Source organism: Oryzias latipes, chromosome 2 (genome assembly GCF_053564925.1).
Source record: "Oryzias latipes strain Hd-rR chromosome 2, Olatipes_Hd-rR_3.1".
Taxonomy (NCBI): Eukaryota; Metazoa; Chordata; class Actinopteri; order Beloniformes; family Adrianichthyidae; genus Oryzias; species Oryzias latipes.
In genome coordinates this window covers 28,726,068-28,734,569 of record NC_136238.1, presented here as the reverse complement: position 1 = coordinate 28,734,569, position 8,502 = coordinate 28,726,068, and the positions used below count along the sequence as shown (strand labels likewise).

At 40.6% G+C, this 8,502-nt stretch overlaps 1 protein-coding gene across 1 annotated transcript in view; it reads left to right on the top strand.

Annotated features, from left to right (window-relative positions):
- LOC144987983 (uncharacterized) overlaps nucleotides 1-291 on the top strand; it is a 37,264-nt gene extending 36,973 nt beyond the window's left edge. The window contains exon 4 of the transcript XR_013651676.1: nucleotides 28-291. The gene's annotated coding sequence lies outside the window, so the exon portion shown is untranslated. The remainder of the gene's footprint in view (nucleotides 1-27) is intronic.
- Nucleotides 292-8,502: the final 8,211 nt, after the last annotated feature.

Sequence of the window (8,502 nt, the reverse complement as noted above, 5' to 3'; positions counted from 1 at the left end):
GAAGGAGTTTCCTTCATGTCACAATAGGATCCCAGATCTCCCATCAGGCCTTGCAGCTCCTGACTTTGTGATGAGTTCCTGCAGAAACTCTTGGAAATCTCATGTTGATTCTCTCCCAGTTGACATCCATGGAGATTTTCACTGCTCTTGTTCAACTGTAGAGTTTGTCACAGACGCTCAAACTCATGAAGAGTTCAGCTGGAAGTTGAGAACGAGGCTTTGAAACCAGCAGCAGTTTGAGTCCATTCTGATGTTCCATTCAGGTTTCTGCTACAACAAGCCTTTATTTTGAAAGAGAAACAATAGAAGGAGGAGATTACCAACCCCCCCTGGAATGTTGACCCCTGTGCCGTGGACTAGTGGGGGCAGGGACGGCTGAACCAATCACAGAAGACTGTTGCAGCTTTCCCTCCAAAAGTCAACCAATCAGATGTTGTTGTTTGGATTCTTTGTCTTGAAGTTTCACATGTGGAAGCTTCCAGAGTCTTTTCTGTTTGGTCTGCAGGCTGAGCAGAACTGACTCCTGCAGGATCACAGGAACTTTCAGGAAAATCTCCAAACAGGAGAAAAGTTTCTTTTTGGACCTTTTTTCTGGGATTGTGAGACTAGCAGATGATCGATCGGAGCTGCAGTGAAGAGGACGGCGGTGTTTGTGGGAGTTGGAGCTGAAGATCGGAGCAGGAACCATGTCTTCAGAACCTCAGGAAGGTTCTGTCAGAGAACAACTTTCTGCTGCTGAAGGAACCATCGTCCAGAACGAGGAGGAGCTCTGTCGTCAGCGCAGACTGCTGGATAGCAGCTGGAAACCACAGCTTCAGCTACACATAGTTGGTACGTGACTAAACATTTGAATTCATTTGGTTGCCTATGGAATTACATATCTGCCAAAAATTGAAAGGGCGTAAAGACAATTAAGCGGGCGTATTTAGAAACTGAGTGAGTGAACCTTAAAACCGTGCTGGCGCAATTCTAACCAAAAACTTACAGCACAAAAAAACCCGCTGCACTTTCGAACAACTTTGACACAAAGAGCCGACATTTCTATCTGTGATAGTCAAAGAGCCACACCACACACTGACCTGCCAGACACAAGTACACAATTAAAGCCATGTTATTTCTCATAACCCCCTCCTCTCCTTACAACAGCACTGGATTAAACGGCGCCGTTTCAGTTTTGAGTGTTTTTTCTGTATTTAACGTTAACACACATACCGGTGAAAAAGGCAGCGAGCGCAAAACTGAGTTGGTTGTGATTTATTTTTTCAGTCATCAATCAGCATTTATAATCCATCAAAGTCCTCATCTTCTGCATCTGAAACAGCTGGGCTGCATTTCTATCAAACACGCCAGCTTCCCTTTCCTCATCAGAGTCCGTCTCTGAGAGACAGAACAGTGAAAGCAGACACCTCAGGCCAGGTTTAAGTCCTGCAGTCCCAAAGTGTGGCTGCGTCCCAGTAGGGGGGGGGGCAGCTTTTCACGGTCACCTGCTAGAAGTTGCAGCGCTCAGCCTCGAGTCGATCTTCCAACAGGCCTTTCCTTTTCCTTGTGAACCATGGATTCATTATTTTAAATTCTCTGGCAGCTGAGGTTTGTTAAGTTAGAAAGATCTCCACAGATTCGGACTTCCTGCTTCAATAACTCTTCTGATCGACGTTCAAATGTGTCAGCAAGTATCTCAATCCTTTTGTATTCACAGAGAGTGAACCACAAATACATTTCTGAAGAAAAAAGATAATTTGTTTGCCTTTTAATCAGAATTGTTCGCTTTAAGCTGTGAATGCAGACATGCAGCAGCCGGCTGCCAAGGGACCGTCATCAAAGTGCAACCTCTGTGAACTGTGAAACACCACTGTAAAAAAATCAATAATCTCACAAAAAATACATAAAATTATTATAAAGCATATTCTTGTTACAATACATATTTTGTAGGAAAGTCCATCTTTATTTTATCTTGTTTCATATACTTTTTCATATTTTAATGGATATGAATCATGACTAAAGTTATCAGTCACTTGACATGACCTTATTGTCATACTAAAATAAAGAATGTCAATAGTTCACTTTGTTTATTTATAGGAATTTTTCATAATTACAAATGGATCAGATTTGGTCAAAAATCCTGAATAGTTCAGTAAAAATAAAAGTTCAATAAAAGTTAAGTGTCAGTAACTACAGCATCTTCAAAGCCATTGAGCATTTTTGACCCAATCTGATCAACATTTAAATATGAACAATTCTTAACAATAAACAACATGAATTATGACATAATCTTTATTGCAGTAGGACAATAAGGTCATGATAAGTCAGTACAGGATGTTTGGTGACAGAAGCTTTAGTATCTTCAGAGCTATTGAGCATTTATGTTATGATTCATATTTTCATATCTTCATATGATTCATATCATAAATTTCCTATAAGCAATAAAATAGAGGTTGACCTTATAAAAAAATAGTATAATGATAATAATATAGCATGACTATGCTGATGAGTCTTCATTACCAGTTCATATGAATATAGACATTTATGTGCTTTTTAAAAGTTTACTGATTTTTACAGAATGGTGTTTCACAGAGGTTGCACTTTGTTGACGGTCCCTTGACAGCCGGCCCGCTGCTCCGTTTGCATTCACAGTTTGAAACAAACAATTCTGATTAAAAGGCAATAAAAACGATATTTTTTTCATTAAAAATGCATTTGTGGTTCACTCTCTGTGTTGATACAAAAGGATTGAGATACTTGCTGACATATTTGAACGTCGATCAGAAGAGTTATTGAAGCAGGAAGTCTGTGAAGATCTAGTTAAACCGAACTGCAGCTGGTCTATTCCCGTGTTCATCCGCGTAGCTGATAGCTTTCAGTTTAAACTGTGCCTCATAATCGTGTCTATTTACACTTCCAGGGTTTCCAAAACGAAGTTGTTCTGCATTATTCAAATATCTGCTCCTTTGTACTATTTGGTGGGGGGGGTCTTCTTTCACATCCTCTCCTCTCTCCGTACCGTCATCATGCTGTTATTTCCTAGATCTTTACCAAAGTAACGCAATAACACATTAGGGCCGCTCTGTACATTTTGGAGAAAATGTGAGACTTTCACCTTATGGTTGTGAAAGTACTGAATATAGAAAATATGATAAAAGGCAGAGAGCTGCAACTCAAGAACCGCCTGTTAACCCCCCTGCACTGAAAAATGAAAGTCCCGCCCTTCTGCCTCGCTAAGCCTCAATAAGACATGCAAATTTCAGCCAATCAGATCAACCAGAAAGGTTCCTGCCCCACAAGTGACAAAAACGCCCCCTTAACACTGAGCGTAAATCCACATGAACACGCAAATAGGAAATGACCGCGCAAGATCACTGTTCAGTTAGGATGGCGCCTGCGCGGTTTTAAGGTTCACTCACTCAGTTCTAAATCCGCCCGCTTAGTTGTCTTTACGCCCTTTCAGTTTATGACAAATATGTAATTCCATAATTGCCCTGATCTTTATGTCACTGGAAATGGATTAAATAAACATTTCCAATGGTATAAAAATCTTCCAGATTAAATCATGTAATTTTATGTGATCACTAATTTTATTCCTGAATAAAAAGCAAAACAATAAAATGTTTGTGACCAGAATGACGAGAGTTCTTAGTGTCAGAACTTTATCATTACTCTCCAATCCAAGAAAGGGGGGTCTCAAAAGAACGACAAGAATTAAAGTTAATATTAAGTCCATTTTTATTTTCTTAATAGCAATTAATGATTAATATAATATCAAAATATATTCAAGAAAATGATGCAGTTCAATTTAATTTTAATTTTTTATATTTGAAGTTATAAATATAAAGAGATTCCAGACTTTCATTGCTATGGAAACAATTGTGAAGCATAATTAAAAAAAGTCAAAAGCAGAAATCCTTGTTCATTTTCAAAATGAAGCTGCATTTTTTGACTCAAAATTAAAATGAAAAAGCAATCCACCAAAATGCTTTTTCATTTTCTACTTCAACACTGCTTATTCTGTCACTTAATTAAAATGATAAATAAACCATTATTTGACATTATTTGACATTTTCAGAAAGGTCTCTGGTAAATTCGCAGCAAAACCCATTTAGAAATGTCTAATTTGACAATTAAAATCGATTAACAGAAATGCTTTTACATTTTCAATATATTGCTGCATCAAATGACTCAAAATTAAAATCAATGCTTTTTCATTTTGTACTTTAAAACTGCTTATTCTGTGCAATAATTAAAATAAAAGTGCAAAGAGGGGATTGCATTTGTGTTGTCACATCCATCCTGCGAAAAGTGTCTCATAATTCAATTCCACTTCGCATTTTCAGAGGGGAGGCGGGGCGATGATGTCAGTGCTGTCACCGTGTGTCCGGCTGCTAAGAGACACAGACACACCAGGAGCAGCTTTGTGTTAGCGGCAGGGGGATGGTTTTGTGACATTTGTGCTCCCCTGGGGCCTCATTTATAAAGGTTGTGTACGCACAAAAGAAGGCGTAGCAAGCTCTGACCCAGGCGTACGCACAAAAACGGGTGAAATGAGAAACGGCGACACAGTCGGCAGATGGAAGAAACGCGTGAAAGTGAAAATGACAATCCTGCCTCTCAGAAATAACATGAAGACTTCACAAAGCAAGTCTTACAATTAACAGCCTACATGAACACCTGTTTGATCGATCAGCAGTGAAACAAACAAAACAATCAAACGAAAATTACAACAGAACACATATTTGCAGAACGAAAAGTGAAATATGTTCTGCAGTATTGGCATGTTGTGCAATTCATCCTCATAAATAATATAGTTAACAGAACGAACTAATGTACAAAACTGATATTCTCGTCAGTGTGTCCGTCTGGCGGAGCAGATATAGGTGCGGGCGTGCGGACGGACGGACAGATGTATTAATTGTCCACTGGGGAAAGTTGTTTTCATATTAAAACATTTCTTCATAAGCTATGGAATTATGGTATTCATGCATATGCCTTTAGTTTGTTTTATTTTTGATAAAACAATGTATGGCGTATGTCTCAACCATTCAGAAAGCAACAAGAAATTACATTTACGCTGAACAATTTCCCATTTCCACGTGGATTATTACCGACATCTGTAGCTTGTCAGATGTAATTAAATGGATGGAAATAAAATGCCCCATCATAATGCGTAATGACGCACAATGGCTGATCTTGAGCTCTTGGAAGATGTGGCAAATGGAAGAATTCGGAGTGAACGCATCTTTAGACAGCAAGAAGACTTGCTGGCAAACGAGGACGAGTGGCTTATGAGCCGGTTCCGACTTCCTCGAGCCGTCCTGTTGGACCTCTGCGGGCTTTTGGGCCCGGCGTTACAGAGGAGCACTCAGAGGAACCACGCGTGTCACCCGGTGCATGCATCTGGCGCTCTCCCCCCCCCCCCCCCCCCCCCCGATGGAGCGCTGTAGCCTCACGACCGGTGAGGTTGTGAGGCTACAGCATTTACGGCGTCTGCCACCGTTTGCCACTCAAGTGCATTTTCTCCTCTTTTCCACCTCGCCAACGATAAATTCTACTTCACATTGAGTGAAGTTACGTTTAATTTATTTCCTCTCGGTGTGTGCCATGGTTTCGCAATCAATGAATATTCATTTGTGGGCGTTTCACGGACTATTTATGGGCAACTATGGGCTTGTCATGAAGCCGCAAAAGCATTTAGAATCGGTTGTGATTTATTAAGGGAAAGATGCGTAGGATGTGCGTGCGCACGGTTTTATAAATCCGAATATTTCTGTGCGTACGCACGTCCTATGTGTCATCCGTACGCCACTTCTGACGCAAATCCTACGCAAAGTTTTATAAATGAGGCCCCTGTTGATTGTACACAGCTTCTCAGGTCTACGTAGCAGCATTTCCACTTGCAGTCTGGAGTTTGGGACCACAGCCTCCTTTGGAAGCCCCGCTGACTGGGATCGGCCCCAACAGCCCCTTGACCCCAAAAGTGATAAAACGGAATAAGAATAATGAATGAATGAATCCTTAGAACGGCTCTAAGTACACAAAAGAGCTTTTGCTGCCACACACTCTAGGGTTGTGCCGATGGACGAAGCCATCGTCCATCTTGATGGTTGACTGACATCCCGATGGAGAGACACCACCGTGATGCCACGCCGCCGCCACTTTGCGTGTCGACACCATAAGCCGCGATTACATGTGCAAAATATCTTGATGGGATCAATGGTCGGATTAGAATCAAACCGTGTACATGGGCCCAGAAAAATGTTTTCAGAATATAACAAACATTCGCCGAGCGGCTTTATACATCGACATGTCAGCTCGGTAATATATGAGACGATCTTCTAAACGTGATTTTAATAATGTTACGGATATTATGAAGCGCCTGTTCTCTCATCATTTTAATTTTAATCCGTGTGGTCAGTGTTTCTACTGAACGGAGCCGGAAAGAAGCCAGGGTTAGCAGTATGCTAACACGGGCTAACAACATTAGCTTTGGATGGACATAAAATCCATGCTGGAAATTCTGCAATCTGGATCTTGTCTGCAGGTAAATATGTGGGAATAACATCAGCCTTTATTTTGTAAGAACGCGCTCCACCGGTCCACTTGACTAATTGAGTGCAGGAGCGGACTACTACTTTTCTATTTTGTTTGTTTTTTTGTCTCAGTGTCTTTTTTAAAACGCAGCTGAAAAACTTCTTTTTTGAATCGCCTTTTCTTTATCCTTTTATATTCTATGTTTTACTGTGTATTACCTTGTATTACCGTAAAGCACTTTCTGATTTTAATTTTGAAATGTGCTATACTAAGAAAGTTTATTAAAGTTTATTATGGTGTTTTGTTCCAGAGAAGGCTTCGGAGCGCAAACAGGACCGACCGGCTGCTCCACGCAACTTAACCATGTCTCTGAGCAGACGTATAGCTATGTGTTTGCGAATGTGGCAACGCGAGCAATCCAGGCACACACTAATAAAAATAGGGACTTAACCAAATGGAGACGTGGTTCCAAATGTAAAAGACAGAACAAATAAAACACAGGATAAAACCACAATGGGCCTCAAGCCTGCCTGCAGACAGAGCTGGTTTCTTAAAAAAACAAAAACATTAAAAAAACACCCCAATCACATGCATATACACACTGTGACAACAAAAGCAGATTTTTTTTATTTTTTTTTTTAAAACACAAATTAACTTCCACTTAAGTACCAGTCAGACACTGTTGCAGGTATCTAGGAAAGGGTAGACGTTCACAAGTCTCCAAGTCTCAGGAACGTTGAGGTTTCCAAATAGGGTTTTGTCAAAGGTTTCTGGCGTCCTGGTGTGGCCACAGTAACAGCTGGGGGCAGGAAGCGGCAGGCAGGAAGTGCACCCACTGACCCGGAACTTACATGCACATTTCACTATAAGGTGTTCACACTTAGTCTAATTTATGGGGTAAGATGGTGCACCTAAAATTAAAGTTAGGTGCACCGGATCAAAGACTTAGTCTAGTGTCCTGGCCTGAGGGACCACCACCACTGAGCATCTGACTCCCCTCAAAGAGATAGGCTGGGAAACAGAAGATCAATGACCACCAGCTTATTACTGTAAAACATAAGTGTGTTTAGTGTGCATAAACTTTTTCAAGGACTTCCTAAAATGGCAAATTTGCGATGGGTCTTTAATTGTTCAATACTGTACCGTAGAACTATACCAAAATACTAGAAGTGTCACATTCATTAAAATATTATATTTTAATGCTTTGTTATTTTTTTGGGCAGACCAACAAGCAATATTAGCCAACATCTAAGCTGCTCTGATGCTTGGTCTCATAGTGCAGACGGACATTTTACTCTTTCATCACGGCAACATCGTCAGTGCAAATCAAGCAGACACATTTTCCGTTGATTTCCTTAAAGAAATATTCATTTTCCCACCGTGTTTGGAATCTTCTACCCTCACTTGCTATCTTGCGTTTCTTCAGTGCTGGCATTTCTGGTGACTCGTGGTAAATTTTTTTCTTTGCTTAATTTTGTTTAGGACAGAAACACCTTTCTGTGACCAACTCCATCTAGTGTTGAAACTGAGAAGTGCAACAGAGTTTAGCTCAAGCACCATATGCGGGCCATATTCAATTATATTGTCAAAATTTGCTGCGGGCCAATAAAAACAGACCCACGGGCCGTAGTTTGGACACCCCTGCTATAGACACACAACTCAGCGTATTTGTCCTTTCAATGCAGAAAGTTTGCATTAGTTCAGTCTAATAGTGAAATGCAGTAAAGCAGTGGATGATTTTGTGTGGGCATAGATGAATGTATTCTCCACATGTAACCCTTGTGCTATCTTAGATGACCCCCCCTTACATTGATGTATTCTCCCTACCATGACAAAGGTGGATAAAGGTGGAAAGATTTCATGTAATCCATGGACACCAGTGAAGATCACAAATCATTGAAGAAAAAAGGTTCAGAGCACTGTCTAGTGGGTCTAGATGACCCAACTCCAAACGTTAAAGTGCATAGATGGATGTTTTCTCCA